Source organism: Cervus canadensis, chromosome 8 (genome assembly GCF_019320065.1).
Source record: "Cervus canadensis isolate Bull #8, Minnesota chromosome 8, ASM1932006v1, whole genome shotgun sequence".
NCBI lineage: Eukaryota > Metazoa > Chordata > Mammalia > Artiodactyla > Cervidae > Cervus > Cervus canadensis.
Window position 1 is genome coordinate 7,345,380 of NC_057393.1, and position 17,522 is coordinate 7,362,901.

Here is a 17,522-nt window from a genome sequence, read left to right on the forward strand (position 1 = left end):
GACTGACTGCCTGAAAACATGAACACCCTGCTGCCTGGCACCTCCAATGTTGCCGTTGTTTTCTGCCCTTCCTGGGAAAGGCGCAGAAAAGACACGCCTGCCGCCCAGGTGTTTGCCTTTCCTATCAGCCCTGGGAGTTGTAACTTCTGCGACCACCCCCTCTTTCTGCTCTGAGTGCGCAGGAAGTGGTTCAGATAATGTGGAAGGTCCCATATATTTCCTCTTCGTTCCACGTGTAGTAAAATAAATGTGAGTGCTGTTTAATGCATCACCTCGTTTCATATTGCATTTGCCAAGAAAGTGCAGTTTTATTGAACATTAGGATTGAATTCTTAACTGAGTAATCAATTTCAGTAGTAAGTTAAAATGCCTTCTATTAATGACAACTGCAACCGTTAATCAGTTACAGTGGATTAACAGTTGTCAGCATTTATGCTAATGGCACTTATAAACCATGGGATTCTGGTTTGCACTTTATAATTCCATATTTCTCAAACTACTGGTAAGATGGTTTGCTTGAAGGTATTGATTGTTTTGTCCCTCTGCTTGCTGCTTGGAGATGTAAAGAAGTTAAATGACATTTTCACGGCGATGACACAATATCACCTTCTGGTTTTGCACACTTGGCTTCGTGTCAAAATAGATGGAAAGAGATCATTTGTTCTGGTGCTCTACTGTTTAATTTGATCTGGTGTGTGACTAAAGCAAGACAAATAGTATTTTTAATGAAACCATTTAATAACCTCTGGTAGCTTAGAATCGAAGGCATTGGAAAAATGCAATTAAAGGATGGCTAGATGTAAACAACAAAGAGAGAAATCACTGCCTCAGCTCTACTGACCCATTTCATTTTGCTTTCAGGGTTTCATCGCCTTAAATGGTTTTGAACCAATGAAGCTGGATTCTCTTAAAAAAGACGGACAGCCCATCGTGTGAACTATAGAGTTTGTGGACAAATTTATGTTGGTGAGTTATTATAAAATGGCTCCAGGTAAAAGTTCAGGTTTTTCAAAAATCCCCTTTGGAATGTGTTTTCAATTTGTTGATGACTATGGATCTCCAGCAGCCTCTGGATATTTCATTGGGACGTTTAATAGCGGGATCATATTGATTGTCTTTCAATTAATTGCATCTGGTATTTTCATTTATCAAAAGCAAAATACATGTAATTAACTCTGAAGCAAAATACAGTTCAGTGTAAAGTGATGTTGCTGCTGTCGCTGCTGCTATAGAGATAAGTCAACGGAAATTACACTAGGAAACTCGAGTCAGGATGGAGCCGTGTTAGGGCTTCTCGACATATTAATTACAAAGAATAAAAATGAATTAGGGAAATAGTCCCATGCCATGCCGAGTGGCTCGAGCAAAATGGTAGATGGACGTCTTTAGGAAGAAAGCAGCTTGCTGATGCTGGTGCATCTTTAATGAGCCAAGAGTCTGAGAGTTACAAACCTCTAGGATGTCCTTTCTTAATTTTTTGCCACAACCTCACAGACCTGCAGGATCTTAGTTACCTGAAACAGGAAGTGTTAGTCACTCAGTCGTGTCTGACTCTTTGAGCCCCCATGGACTGTAGCCCACCAGGCTCTTCTGTCCACGGAATTCTCCAGGCAAGAATACTGGAGTGGGTAGCCATTCCCTTCCAGACCCAGGGATTGAACCCGTGTCTCCTACGTTGCAAGTGGATGCTTTACCGTTACCTGGCCAGGGATTAAACCCATGCCCCCTGCCGTGGACGTGTGCAGTAGTCTTAACCGTTGGACCACCAGGGGAGTCCCCTGTAGGATGTCCTGAACATAGAATGATTTCTTTCTGATGGAATGGATTAGGGATGTGGGTGTGTTGTGAGGAGAGCCTTCAGTTGTCAGCCCTCATGTGGCGTGTGGTTGAGAAAATATTGATGGACAGACTTCAGTCCCCTTCCCACCACCAGAGCAAGGACTTGGAGTGGGGTGAGGGCATCCTGAGTTAATTTCAACGTGCCTTTAGCCATTTACCACAAAACCTTTACAGAGTCTCAAAGTGCCAACTTCTCAGAAATGATTGATTTTCATCCTGCTTGGGGGTGGGGGGGGATTGTTCCTTGAGCTGACACTGTCATTTTAAAGCCAGAAGAAAAAAGAAGGTGAGCAAACTTTCTTGGTGTTCTTTCTGTCGAGGCCCTGGGCTTACTCCCTGCAGTATTGAGTGGGACAGACCGTCTCTCAGCTGTGAGTCAGAGGCTCCCAAAGAGTCTGTGCAGCAGCGTCCCTGCCTGGGACTCCTAAGCAGGTCCCTGCATGCGGCTCTGGAGTAAATATTAGTAATAACACAGAAATACATGCTGCCTTTAAAATGTTAGCCTTAGGTGGCCTGGCTTTGATGGGTGGTCCTGCCTGGGCGTGAGGAACTGACCCTCAGTCTCAAGCCAGCCACGGGGGTGTGGCCCAGGGAGGGTCTCCCTGTATAGTTTCCCCCCATTTCCCGTGGAGGAGAGTCACTTGTGGGCCCTGGGCCTGCAGAACCTGCTCCCCAGCAGGTCCCTCTTAAAGGCCTTTATTTGTGAAATGAGTAGTTCTACTGCAGTGGTCCCCGTGAGCCCCCGCCTTGTATTGGGTTGGTCGGAACGTTTGTTCGGATTTTCTTCCATAACATCTTATGGAAAAATCCGAACGCACTTTTTGACCAGCCCAATAGACATCCAGAAACCTTTACCAAGAGTCATCTGAGGAGGCTGCCCGGCTGAAGGTCATAGCGGAGTGTGCAGGTCACAGAGGGTGACTTAGCAGAGAGGGCTCCTTAATCTTTGAACAAGTCTGAGTCTTTGTATTGAGGGGATGAGAAGCTAGAAATAATCGGTGAGCCTCCTTTGGGACAGTGGGACCACGAGTGTGTCTGTTTCAGTCATGGAGGCCTCTCTCAACCATATACGCTCAATTTTGCCTTTTAAAGCCAATATTTCTTTCTTTTCTGGCCGCCACTCATTCTTCTCAAAGAAGCCTTTGTTTTAAAGACCCCATGTGCTGTAATCTGCCCCGGGTTCTCGGGCAGGGACGTCATTGCACACATTCTTTGTGGACCTGGGAAAGTTCCAAGACAGGGCTCTGGGGCTGAAGATGTGTTCAGCGGCTCACAGCAATGGAAATCCTTCAGGCTCCCACGCACGTCCAGTTCCACATCCAAGCATGGGCAGCACCCAACCCAAACATCAAAAAAATGGTTAAGTAACAGCGTTTTAATTTGACTCAACCTAATAATTGTACCGCTGTGGGATCCTGTTGATCCATGATCTCTATGTCAGAGAGAGGAACACTCAATTCAGTTCAATCGCTCAGTCGTGTCCGACTCTGTGACCCCATGAACCGCAGCACACCATGCCTCCCTCTCCATCACCAACTCCCGGAGTCCACCCAAACCCATGTCAATTGAGTCGGTGATGCCATCCAACCATTGAGGAATATTAACATGGGATAAATGCATCCAATGTCAGAATGAGATGGCAACACACTTCCTGATAACAAACTTTTCCTGGGCACCTAGCATGCTTAGACAGTCCGCCTCATATGATGGTTCTTGACTTACATGTTTTTAGCGTAATTTGGGGGAACAGGTTTTTGGCAGCACTCTGGAAAAACTCAAGAAGCTCAGGGTGACCCTGGAGTTGGCCCTAATTGGCGCATGGCCACCATGCCTAGAGGATGCCCCATGGTGTCCACGACCTCACCCATGGCAACTGTGGCCCTGTCGGCCTGGCTCCTCCCCAGCACTGGGCACCCTGCCAGCGGATTAACCTTTGCCCCCGACCACCCCCAGGTATACTCGCAGGGTGGGGTTCGCCCCTGTCCCAGAAACATGTGTTAGCTCTGGGCTCTTTTCTCTCCGGCTCATTCCTGCGCCCAGTACACTGTACCCCACTTTTCGGGCGGTTATGTACTCAGTCCCACCTGTAGCCCATTTGGGGCAGCATCTTGAATTGCAGCCGAGAAAGGGACCCCATGTCGATTTCAACCTGAGAGCTTACCTGTTGAGATCTCCTTCTAGACATGTCTTTTTTAATGTGGGAAGGGGAGAAGGAAATAGATGAAAAACACAGTTCATAGAAAGCCCGTCTTGGAATGGCCAATCTGTGTGGTGCTAGAACCCTTTGTAGGTCTTTCTTGTCTTCTTGGTACATTTGTGCGTGTTCTCATTTAAGAGCATTAATATTTCTCTTAATATTTCTAGACTTGCTACTCTGGCTCTTGTGGATTTTTCTTTTCCTAACTTCAAACCAGACATTTCCACTTTCTCCCCAAAGAGGCTCCTCTGTCATCCGTAATGAACAACTCCCCACTACATTGAGATGTGTTGTACTTTGTCCTGCTTTTACTATCCAGCCTGCAGTTGTTGCTTGTTTCGGTGAAAACCCCACATGCCCTCAGTTTGCTGATTTCTGGAACCAGCGTTAGTTCTCCCGTGGTTCGGATGGGTCCGTTGTTTCTTCTTGTGCCATTTTGTCATTAAGCGTTAATATTTGTAGCGGTGCCAGGTAACCTTGTAATTTCAACAAAAGTGTCGGGGAAAGAAATAAGTGCTTGTTGTCAAATGTCTACAACCAAGTGGAAACACAAATCACAGCCCTCAGCTTTTATTCTGTAAAGTGATGGTGGGGTAGTGGTGGCTGTGGTTTGGCAGACACGGCGGGGTATCCGGCTGCCTGCACCCAGAGAGGCGCGTGCGCTGCTTTATTTTGACAGATTGCGATAATGTGGTAGGAGAAGCTTGACCGGCCTCACAAAGCCCCAGGGAAAGGTGATCTGAGGTTCTCCAGGCGCTGGTGACTCAGAGGGGAGGGCCTCGCGAGCTCTGCCCTGAGGACCAGGCAGCTCTGACCTGAGTGCGGCTTCAGTGACGTCGTCCCCAGTCATTAGGGTCTCTGCCCCGTTTCTGCCAACACAGCTTCCCTCTCCCGCGACAGAAGGGGAAAGGACTGCCTTACCCCAGAAGCAAATGCCTCCGCCCTGCAGCCACCCTGACTGCTGCTTCCCCGGGGCACTGGAGGGGACCCGGCTCTGGTCACGCTGGTCTTCGGTCGTGGCCTCCAGGGTCCCCCTTGAGCTCTGGGTCTGCACAAGGGGCGTGTGATCCTCCTCCAACTTCTAGGCTAGAGGCACGGCTGCCAACATCGGAAACCACAAACCAGAGCAAGATTCGCTGGGCCTTTCATCTCCGGGGACTCTAAGATGAGAAACAGCCAGGAGGCTGCGATCGGGCGGCGGGGATGATGCCGATGGAACTGCAGCCCGCTCTCCGTGGAGAGAGGGGAGGGCCCCGCTGGAGCTCTGGGTTCCTGCTTCTTGTCTGTGTTTCTTCCTGAGCCGCGGATCCAAGCTCCTGAGGGGCCTTCTCTGGAAGGTGTTGGCTCAGCCCTTGTCCTTTCCTCCTAGAATTTCCAGATTCCTGCAAGGCTTCTTGGGCAGCCCCAGGGAGATCAGCCAGCCTGTCCCCTTGTTCTGTTTTCAAAGACTGTCCATGTCCTGCTCACACGGGGTCAAGTCCCCGGCCCTCTCGTTCTAGTAGGTCATTTCTCTGCTCTGTTGGTGCTGTTCCCCACCTCCTGCTCCTCCGGATTGATGGCTGGTTCTAATCCAAGTCTCTTCCCCAGCCAGGGAGGCACGGAACTTTGGCATCTGTGTGTCTGGAATATAGGCAGTCTGCCTCTGCACTTCCTGGGGTTCCCGGCCGGGGAGGGACTCTCCTGAGCGGTTCTCCTGCCGGGCAGAGGCGGGGATGGGGTAGGGCCTGGCTGGGAGAGACTGCTTCTTGCAGCCCTCTGTCCTGGGAGGGACACGGGTTGGGTCATCACCAGGCACGCCATCCAGTGTTCTGCAGGGACCGGCTAGGTATTGGCCCTCTCTTCCCAAGACCCTGTGGCCTTGGCTGAGATCCTTATTTTATTAGCGAGTAATAATAGTATTAATTTGTTAAGTGATGCTGAGATGGTACGCCAGCACGTGGCACCCACGAGTAGACCTGGGACTCAGACTCCGACGGTGTAACCCCGATTCAGGGTTCCCTAGGTCCCTGCTGAAACACTTGAGTCCTGTGACCTGCTCCCTCCCAGCATACAGGATCCCTCTGTAGCGATGACTCTGTCAGGATCGCTCCTGGGGTCCGTGGCTCTCTGGGAAGTTCATGTTCTCATGTGCATGCTGGAGTCTGTTCCTGCCCCAGGCACTTGGTCCCTGGGAAGCGGGGGCTGACCGTGGGCTGGCTGGCTGTCCCCAGGGGCGTGACTGTGTGCGGGGAAAACCCCTATGAGGACAGCCGTGATGGGGATCTGGACAAGCCCGCACACGGGGATTCCTGCCCCTGGCCTCCCTGATAGACAGGAGTAGCAGCCCCAGCAGTGCTGGGACCGCCAGCAGTGGTCATGGGTCTGATCCTTATCATTCTGGAACTGGGAGCCAGGTGTGTGTGGGAGGGAAGAGTGGATGGAGGTAAGGACCTGCGACAGGGTTAAGGCCAGGCCCGCTGATGGAAATACTTCATGTTGACTGTAAGTTTCAGGTTGAGTGGGTGCATGTCAATATGTGAATGGGTGGGGAAATGGACTTTCTCGTATAAACTTGTTTGGGTCTCAGGCAAGCATTTTGTGTTGTGATCAATCGGAGAGGAAGAGGTTATTTCTTTGTATAGATATTTTTGTCGAGCATTTATGTTACCACTGCTGCTGTAACTATTTCTAGAATGCATTGTTAAACATCTTTTTAAAATACAGTCTTAGTTTTGGGCCCCTTTGGTGGTCATTCCATCTAGATCTTTGTGGAGGAACACACAGCACCTCCCCAGGTTCAAGTGTACATCTGGCCCTGCTTTCAGCTTCTCAGCTGTAAACGCCAAGGAAATACTCCACAGCCCAAGAACCAGTCCACATGACGCGGAAAGATCCAGGACACCGTATACTTTCTGAAGTAAGGCTTTAGGAAATGGCTGGACTTCAGTTGGCCGAGGTGGAAGTGGCTTCCCCCTGCTCTCCCTGCTATCTTAACACGTGGCCGAACACATTTGCTTTATTGACGGTTGATTCTTTTATTTTTGGCAAACTTGGCAACTCCCACCTGGCCCCGTGCTGTTAAAAATAGTCTTTCTGGTTAACTAAAGGCATTTGCAATTCATTCTTCCACGTAGCAATTAAGATAATTCCCTTAGACTCTGTACCAGTTAAAAATAAATAGGAGGTTTTAAAAGAAAATGCCTTGTAATCCGTCGGTTTGTGTGTGCGAGCAGATGGGTAATACTTGAGAATGTCCGCTGTGAGTGGACTCTTGTGAAAGGGGGTAAAATGCAACATTTTTCTGTACTGCTCTGAAGCAGCAGCCCGAACAGTGACATTTATACATATTTTATAACGTGGTTTCTTTAAGCAGAGGGCTCAAACAAATCAATTTCTCAGCAGTCTACTGTTTAAAGGCAACAGCAGCAATCTGTGGGGTAAGTTACAGAAGCTGTTAAAATTAATTATATTTGTCAAAAAGATAGAATGTTCAGAGAAAAATGTGAATATACGGGGTTAAAAAACAGACCATGGGCAAGGAGCATTTCCGAGCCTTAGATCCTGGTATTTAATTTCCATCTCTTCATGCGTCTACCAATCGGCCGCGGTGGCTCCCACCCGGGACCCGCTTTCCAGCCTTTCTGCAGGCTGACGGATGGATCAGATGTCCTCGTGAGCTTCCTCAGATCTGCTTAGGGCAGCCTTGATTTGTCGGACAGTATTGTGCTGTCCTTTAGTATAGGCAGTTTGCAGAAAATGAGTCTAGGTGCAAAGATATCTGGTTCCTGTGTCTTGTAACTCAACACCTGGTCTGTGGTCGCCTCCCCTTTTCCGGTTCATCGTGTACGTTGTTGAACTCAAAGGAAACCTTTGTTGGCCAGAGCAGGGTGTAACCTGCAACTCCTTGAAAAATTCAGCTGAAGCAGTACAGGGCAGCACTTGGGTTCGTGGGGTCCAGAGCGAGGCTGTTGTTGGCTGGGTGGGGCTTTCATTCCAGGTATTGGAGCCTCAGAACAGGCCTTGCGATGCAGGTTTATGGGGCGCCCCTGGTTCATCAGGTCATGACCACCTGCGTGCCAGCCCCTCTGCATACTGCAGACAGGTGTCCACAACTCAGGAACGGACATGTGGGAAGAAGCTCCATGGGAAGGTGGGTTCTGCGTCCTGCGAGGTATTGACTCAGGTTGCCCTTGGCCCCATCTGCGTCTCTTGATGAATATTGATAACCTTTTCTGGACGCCCATCGCCGCCCCAGCTCATGTGGGTCGTCACTTGTGTTTCCTGGGTGCCGGAGAGTTGCCCAGTCACTGTTAACGTAGAAACCCAGAACTTGAGTCTCTTCTGACGCCATCAGGCGAGAGGAGACAAAGATTTTGTAAGAGACTCAGATTCGGAAGAGGCGCTCTGTTAGCATAGAACCTTCCAGAGTGATTTCTGCAAGCTTTCCGAAGCAGAGGCCACATCCAATGATGCCCTCATGATCTCTTTGATTTTCTGTACGTGGTCCACACGTTACAGATGCCACAGGACTACTTTTTTTTTTTAAACTATTTATTTGGGTGCACCAGGTCTTACTTGTGGCATGCAGGATCCGCTTCACTGACCAGGGCTTGAACTCATGCCTCCTGCAATTGAGAGCATGGAGTCTTAGCCCCTGGACCACCAGGGACGTCCCAGGACTGCTTTTTGAATAAATGAATCCCAGGCTGTGGAGAGACCAGGGAGGTGCGGGGTGGCTGAGCCCATGCTGGAGTCGGCCCGTCCCAGCATCTGTCCGAAAGGAAGGGTTGACTGCGTCAGGAGTGTTTTCTGCTGGCAGAAGGCAAACCAGCATGTGCTCCGCTACCTGTTTGGAGGAGGTGTGTGTGTGCCCTGAAATGATAAATCCGCGTTCCTGAACTTTCCGCAGCAGGAGAGCATGTCTGTGCCTCCCTGCGTGCAGGTGGGCATGCGTAGGGCAGGGAGTTTGAATTCTGCGTGTCTGGGGGACCCAGCTGTGCTGGGCCTGTGCTTCGTGGGCAGGAGGGGGTTGTGATTCAGCCGCCTTGATTGCGTCTGAGCTGGGATTACGAGGACCCGGACGTCGCCCCAGGTCCCTTGGGGCCGAAGGACAGATGGTGTGCGTATCCGATTCCTTCATGGACACTGTGGCAGCGGCCTGCCCCGCCCGCCTTTGGAGATCTGGAGGCTGGGATTCTGTGCATGTGGATCTTGTTTGTTAAAAACCCGAACTTCGAGAATCCAGTGCTCCTGACTTTTCATAATTCAGTCAGGCTCACCGCCACTTCCTAATTACAGCAGAAGAGGACCTCCAAACCGCCACGCAGGGTTGAACTTCCTCTCGAAAGAGGGTCCTTATTGACTGGTACTCGGATCCCCCACGGGCTCCACTGGCAGCTCCGCAGAGGCCTGTTTAAGGCTGGAGAGACTTCTGCTGGCGTGTCTAAACGAGGCAGAGGGTTGTGGCCTTAGGCTTGGCTGGAAAGCTGCCCAGCTCTTTAGTCTGGGACTGCGTGAGCAGGGGGCAATCCTCACTCACGGCCCTGGCACCTCCTCCTTGGGTTTCCATGGGGAAGGTTAAGATCGATCGCAGTGGCCAAGGCCTTGGTGATGGTGGGGGGCAGGGTCCTGAAGGCGAAGCCAGGAGATGCAGGGTGCCCTGGACCACCGCCAGTGGCGTCAGCCTTGGGCAGACTAAACCCCTCTTTACTCAGTGCCTCGGGATCTCTCTGCCAAATGCAGGTGCTGCTGCTGCTGCTGCTAAGTCGCTTCAGTCGTGTCCGACTCTGTGCGTCCCCACAGACGGCAGCCCACCAGGCTCCGCCATCCCTGGGATTCTCCAGGCAAGAACACTGGAGTGGGTTGCCATTTCCTTCTCCAATGCGTGAAAGTGAAGTCACTCAGTCGTGTCTGACTCTGCGCGACTCCATGGACTGCAGCCTACCAGGCTCCTCCGTCCATGGGATTTTCCCGGCTAGAGTACTGGAGTGGGGTGCCATTGCCTTCTCTAGAAATGCGGGTGAGTCAGTACTAAATCAGAGTTATGGGGGTTCAGTGAAACATCATCGAGGAGGTGATGCATCGTGAGGTGCATCGTGAGGGCTTCATAGAGAATGACTGTTGTCATCACCGTTGTCGTCGTCATTAGCAGAATCTGCAAATGAGATGGTCCCTCAGCTTGGAGGGGAGCCCCGGTGACCCGCCCACGGCTGGAGGAGCACAGAGCCTAGGGCGCCCCTTGAAGGCAACACACGTGCTCTGGGTGATGTGAGCATTGAGGTGAACTCCATAGACGCCCTTGTTCATGGCAGCTCTGTCTGGCTTTCCTCCTGGGATGTTGAAGTGGAATGCAGCCCCCCTTCCCACCAACCTTGTAATGTAGGGTTCCCTGAGGCATTCCCCACGTGTTGCACATTGAGTTTGAGCTTTTATTTTCATGAGGAGGAGCTGATTGCAGCCATAGCAGAGGCGAGGTGCTGGCAGCTGGGAACTGCGCCCAGGCGTGCCTGGATACCTGTCTGATGATGCGTGTCCTGGGAGCGGTCCCCCACTCTCCTGTCAGAGGCTCGGGTCTCTGCAGTTTGCCCGAACATTGAGTGTGACCAGCAGGGCTGAGGCCGACTGGGCCCTGGTCTCTCCCCAGCGGTGACCCGGTCAGCCGTGGAGAGGGCCCAGCACACGGGGCTTTATCCTGAGAGGAGCCGGGAGAGGCTGGTTAGCACGGCCACTTCACATGAAAGGCTGTTAGATTCAGGTCACCGGGTTTGGACTCCTGCGTTTTATGGCAAAGTCTAAAAATGCAGATTTGTAACAACCAACGTTAATGAATTCAGACTGTTTGAATTTCACACTGAATAATGGCTGGAATTATCAGAGCCGGGGGCTTATGAGATCCTTGGATCGGTGTAATCTTTTCTCAAGATTCAATTGATAGCATGATGTAATATCACATTACTTTTATTAACAGTCCTGGTCATAAAAGAAACACAGCTATTAGGACAGGAGAATTTAGTAAAAATAGTAGTAATAATGAGACCATTTGGAATGTGTAATCTATTCGGTAAATTTCAAGATGCCACATCTCATTTAAAATGCAATGTTGTGCCCTTAGATACTGAAGGTAATACCTCTGTACCCTAGGGCTTCCTTTTTTTACATTAAAAATACTCTATTTAAATGCAGATTTGATTTGCAATCTAGGAAGAGAAGTATGGGAAGAAGGACAACTCTGCATCTATTAAATCAATTCCGGTTTCATGTAGCTCTCTGCCTTTTTCGCCCTTACCTTCTAACCCAAAGGGTAATCTGTAAACATACAAGTTTAGGAAAGTGCATAAAGTTTCAAAGGATAATAACGTTGTAATATCTTTGTCTTCCTTAGAATTTTCCTCCATACACATCCCACCACAAGTTGAAGAAACACAAAAGGCCCACAGATTTCATCAGAGGGCAGAGGCTTGAACTGATTCACAGGAAGTGAACACATATCCAAGAACTCTGGTTAACCTAATTTCTTTCTAGGATGTATTGCTTCTAATTCTGTGTGTGTGCATGTGTTTTTATTCCCACTGAGTTCTGTCCTTCCATGGCTTTTTTCCACATGCATTTAAAGCTCGTTACCTGGAAAACGAATAGAACAGCCATATTGCCGGGTGCAGATGTCAGGAAGAGACGAGGGCTTCCCTTCCAAGTGCAAGAGCGATGTATTTGATGTTGAGCTTCAGTTACCAAAGAAATGGATTTATAGCTTTTGACATTCTACTCTTAGAATTAATTAGGTGGCTAATCATTATAAATACCATTTTCTTTTGCTGTTGTCTCCATTTAACAGAGCATCTCCTGCTATACGCACGTGTCAGTTTCAAACTGAGAGTTGTGTTTTGGCTTTTATGCCCTGTCAAGGGAAAATGAAAGTAAATTCTTTATAATATGCTAATTGATCTATTTGGGAGTTTTCAGATATAGACAACATCTGTGCTTGCCAGTAACACAGTTAATAGCTTCCGATCTTCCACAGAAGAAAAGGTTCTCACCGTATGCGACCTCGCTGAGACATACTGTGTCCTCCCCAGGGCTTGGCCCTGTGGAATCTGGGGCCTGAGACCATGGCAGCGGTCCCCAACCTTTTTGGCACCAAAGACGGGTTTCATGGAAGATGATTTTTCCACAGACCAGGAAGGAGTGGTAGTGGTTTTGGCATGATTCAAGCGTGTTACATTTATTTGGTACTGTTTTTTTTTTTTTTTTTTTTGGAGCCTTGTTGGGTTTTCATGGCTTTGCTCAGGATTTCTTTAGTTGCAGCGAGCAGGGGCTCCTCCTGGTTATGCTGCTCGGGCTTCTCACTGCAGTGACTTCTCTTTGCAGAGTGCGGGCTCTCCACGCGCGGGCTCAACAGCTGAGCTCAGCTTGGTCACTCCGCAGCATGTGGGATCTTCCTGGACCAGGGTTCGAACCCAAGTCCCCTGCATTGGCAGGTGGGGATTCTTACCCACCACGCCACCAGGGAAGTCCCACGTTGTGCACTTTTATTCGTAATCTAATGCCACCGCTGATCCGACAGGAGGTACTGGTCTGTGGCCTGGAGGTTGGGGACCCCTGATAAAGAGGACAGACAGCTATAGTCTTGTGTCCTCACCCCACACCCCAGCCTAGGCCAGACTGGCTGGAGGGATGCATTTGGAGCAAGTGACCTTGGGCTTGGGCAGCCCTCAGAACCTTTCTGTCCTCCTTGGAGATGCCACCTTCTCTGGTCGCTGGGTACCCTTGTATTTTCCCTTAGGCAGTGGTTTTGGCAACTCAAAAATGTTAGGTTTTTTTTTTCTTACAAACCGGTAGCTAGGAAGTGTCCTGTCTCTTCCTGCTGGGTGTGAGGAGCTGCACCCTATAAATGCTGCCTCCTGGAAAAGGAGAGTTTCTCCAGCAGTTGGTGGCAGATGCACCAGGTTGGGCAGGGGAGGCGTCCCTCCAGTGTGCCTGGGCACTGGGGCTTGTGTTGCAGGCCTGTCTTGGCCACGGAGCACAGAGTTGAAGGGGCACTTGTATTTGGAGGCTTGAAGTGATTCAGCACTTGCCCGCAAAAGGAGGTAGGTTGAGTCCAGTGTTCTGAGCAAGCCTGTCCCTCCTGGGCTCTCAGCCTCATTAGGTCTTATGCATGTGGCTGGTCCTGTGACGTTGGGGAACAGGGAATCTTTGTTCTTATTATCTTAGGGGCTTCCCTGATAGCTCAGTTGGTAAAGAATCCGCCTGCAATGCAGGAGACCTTGGTTCGATTCCTGGGCTGGGGTAATCCCTTGGAGAAGGGATAGGCTACCCACTCCAGTATTCTTGGGCTTCCCTTGTGACTCAGCTGGTAAAGAATCCGCCTGCAGTGCAGGAGACCTGGGTTTGACCCCTGGGTTGGGAAGATCCCCTGGAGGACGGAAAGGCTACTCACTTCAGTGTTCTGGCCTGGAGAATTCCATGGACTGTAAGTCCACGGGGTCACAAAGAGGCGGACACGACTGAGCATCTTTCACTTTCCCTGTAGTGGATAAATGGAGGTGAGTTGCCTGCTTTTGGCTTCTGGCAGGAGCAGAGGTGGGGTTTGAACCCAGGTCTGGGTTCTACCTGCACAGACAGCCTATTGTGCCCCATCACCATCTCCCAGAAGCCTTTGGACACTGGGTGTAAAGGGCTTGATGTTGAGTGTACCTGGCCAGCTGATCTGATGGCTGTCCTCTCACTGCAGATTCCCAAGTTTGTTTGCAGACAACCTCTGATCAGGGGCTTCTTGACCGAAATGCTCCCCAGACAGCCGCACTTGTTGCATTCTGTTTGGGATCCAGAGCTCCGAGGACCCAACCTGGCTGGGGGTGGCCCCAGACCAGGACAAGCCCCTCAGACTTCGCAGTAGTCAAGCCCCCGGGCTGGACCAGTGCAGGGAGGGGCGCTCTAACCTCAGAGGGTCTGTCCCTGCTGTTTTTATCTCTCTGTTTAGCGGAAGCAGCCCCCGTGCCGCCACGCTGGCACTTTGAAGACGTAGCTGGGGTGGGGGCCGGGCCGGGGAGAGGGATGAACAGCAGGTCTTCTCGCCCCCTCCCCGGAAGCCTGGCCCTCTCACCCGCAGGTCCTCGTCTTCCTGCGGGCTGCTGACCACAGAGACTCCAGCCAAGTGATGTGTTAAGGGCTGCCATGTGCTGGGCACTGCTCAGTGCAGTGTGTCCTCCTGTGAGCCCTGATGCTCAGCCACCTGTGATGGTGCGTAGGTGTCGTCATTTCCAGCACAGGTAGGGAAATGGGCTGTGCCATCTGAGGGTTTCTGTCCAAGACCCTACAGTCCGTTCCCTGGGCTGAACACTTCCTACTTCACACCTGCCCAGGGACCGGCAGCTGAGAAGTCGCAGTGCATAGTAGGGCCTTCACGAGGGTGGTTAGTGACTTTACTGTTGGCTTCTTTTTTAAAAAAAATATTTTAAAAAGCCATTTGGCTGCACTGGGTCTTAGTACAGCACACGGAATCTTCGATCTTCGTTGCAGCTTGCAGGGTGTTTTAGATGCCACATGTAGCATCTTTAGTTGTGGCGCGTGGGATGTAGGGTCCCAAGCAGGGGTTGAACCCGGGCTCCCCGCACTGGAGTGCAGAGTCTTAGCCCCCGGACCACCAGGGAAGTCCTTCTTTTCTCTTGTTTGAACCTAGATCCTTTGGCAAAATCACTGCAGAGGGGTTGTCCTTGAGACCGCTGAGTTACCAGCACCCGTGACCTATTCATTTCTGGCTGAGCTTGTCCATTCAGGTGCACTTAGATGTACACACAACTGCACACATTCAGATACACACGCACACTCACATGCACACACATGTGGACACACTCCTACATGCACACATGGGGTGTGGCCCTCTTGTGGTGTACCCCATGATGGAGGGGCTTCTCAGGCCCATCCCTGGGTGCTCGCTGTGGCTGACTCTTGGGTTCGGCTCAAACGCGTACAGGCTCTCTGCTTCCATGGTGGCGAGCAGAGGTCTTAGACAAAGTCATCTATCTACACTGTTGGCTGAAATGTTTATAGAAGTGGAGTTGGGGGTAATTAGATGCTGCAGCTTCTTTCTCCATCTTTCCCAGCTTGATGCGTAGGGGCAATTTCATCTGAGACTAGTAAACGTTATAATGGATTTAAAAGAGGAAGCTGCGTCGCCCTGGCTAGCACGTTAGCTTTCCCACTGTGGCCACCGGAGCCTCTCCTCGCGTATGGATCAGATGATTTTATTATGCCAACATTAATATTGGGCGCACACACGTAATCTAGAGTCAGCAGGTTCATACACTACTATCTCATTAAATTTTCAGGCAAAAGCTGCAAAAATTAATTGGAGGCGTGTAATAGTTTAGAGTGTGAGCCAGCTTATGGTAATATAAATTATATGAAGAGAAGACAGTTTTATATACTGAGAGGGGGAAAACCGGTTTACTTTAATGAGAAGAGATAGAAATGTAGAGCTATTTTTTCATTACAGATGCACTCGAAAGTGTTTGGACTTAGTTGATGAATAGAGTTAATTCTTTGCTACAGTTCCAATAATTCATGTTGCACAGTTTAATGACTTCTAGATAAAAACAGGATTGAAATGTTAATTCCTCTGAAGAAATTGGGGCACCCTTGTATATCAGGCTTTCCCCCCTATTAAACCGCTAGTTAATTTCACTAAACAAGTCTCCTGGAGATATTTCATGCTACATAGACTTTTGTATTTCCTACCTGAGTTAGCTTACTTTCGTTTTTTTTAAACCGTTACATACTTGATCGTCTTAAATGAGAGAATTTGTTGGGCAGAGCTGTATCTACATTATTTGTCTCAGTGGAGGATCCCCCTACATGGAGATTCGTGAACATGACGTTCTGTATTTCAGTGACTAATAACTTTGCTTTGCTTTGCTTTTTGTTTGACTGTGGTTTTGGCTGAGTAGGTGTGTTGTCCCTGTTTTTGAGCTGGAAAGTAAGAAAACTTGATCAGACCGTATTTAATTCCTGAGGCTTTGTCTCAAATCATGCAGGAATTTTTCATCATCACCATGTTTTTTTTGCGTTTTTGTTTTCTTTTTCACTTCTTGTAATGCTGGGCTTTTTATTCCCATGGAGCTGATTCAAAACTGAATTCAGTGTCTTTTCTTACTCTTTAACCTATTCTCAGAAAAAGTGAGTAGGAAGTATTAACTATAGTAACAAAAATTTGGGCTTTCCAAGTGGTTCAGTGGTAAAAGAATCCAACTGCAATGTAGGAGATGTGGGGTTCCATCCTTGGGTTGGGAAGATCCCCTGGAGAAGGAAGTGGCAATCCACTCCAGTATTCTTGCCTGGGAGATCCTGTGGACAGAGGAGCCTGGCAGCCTACAGTCCATGGGGTCTCAAAAAAGAGCTGGACATGACTTAGTGACTAAACAACAGCAAACAGAAAATCGAGTAATAGTCATGCTCTGTAATTAAGGGGTATTCAAATCTTCATATTTATTCCCAGTTTTTTTGCATGTATTTGTTTTTGAGTGTGGCTGTTGTTTTGCTTTGGGTTTTGATTTGTTTGTTTTACAATGAGGACAGAAAACAAACCAAAGTGTTCATAAAAAGGGAGGGAAAAGATGACTCCACCCTCCGCTCCGTTTTCCTGGTTTGCCATCCACGGTGGATGCCGTGTTCAGAGGGCTTCCTAGAAAGGACTCCATTAGGGCTGGGGAAGTGAAGACCTGGGAAGACTGATTTTTTACGGGTGGGGAGAGGGCTTTGCCACGAAGCATGTGGGATCTGAGTTCCTCAACCAGGGATCAAACCCGTAGCTCCTGCATCCTTGCACTGGGAGTGCAGAGTTTTAACCACAGAAGCATCAGGGAAGTCCCAAGACTTTCAGCTGCCAGGGGTACACAGGGACCGCTGCCTTCCACTCCACCCCCTACTCAGTCAGTGACCACTGGGCCCAGATGTGGTTATGTCCTGAGAGTGGTCTTATGGATTCTGTTTATCGGGTCTGAGGCTCTTACCTGTTAAAGTAGGCTTTCTGAATCCTTCCATCCCCCTCTTTACCTTTGTCGGTATAGGGACCTTCTAACATTTAGGTGTTTGGTCTTTTTTCCTGAGATGGGTTGGTAGGTGTGTGTCCAGCTTTGGCTTCCAGAGCAGTCAGTGGCTCAGCTGGGAAATGGAACGTGAACTTGGAGCCCATTGAGAGACTCGCCCTGGGAGTCTGCTTTCATCTTCTGGTCCCCACATGTGCCCTTTGCGCTCCCGGCTTCTGCTTCCACCGCACGCAGCTGTGGGTTGGACACGGTCAGGTCGTCTCCCATGATGTCACATCAGTGATGTCTCTTCTGTCCCACGTCGGTGGAAAATTAACTTGTGACTCGACCCTGGCCATTTTTAAACGTTCCAGTTCCTTTGAAGCTTCAGAAGCTTCAATGTAGGATTCTTTTCAGCTCAGGGCTGTTGCTATTTGGGACCCCTACTGAGTCCCTGCTGGGGAGCTGTCCTGTGAGTCCTGGCCCCA

At 49.7% G+C, this 17,522-nt stretch overlaps 1 protein-coding gene across 4 annotated transcripts in view; it reads left to right on the forward strand.

Moving 5' to 3' along the window:
• The window catches only part of CTBP2 (C-terminal binding protein 2), a 169,737-nt gene that overhangs the window by 50,961 nt on the left and 101,254 nt on the right, over positions 1-17,522 (forward strand). For all 4 annotated transcript variants that reach the window (XM_043475155.1, XM_043475156.1, XM_043475154.1 and 1 more), the window contains exon 2: positions 862-966. The gene's annotated coding sequence lies outside the window, so the exon portion shown is untranslated. The remainder of the gene's footprint in view (positions 1-861; positions 967-17,522) is intronic.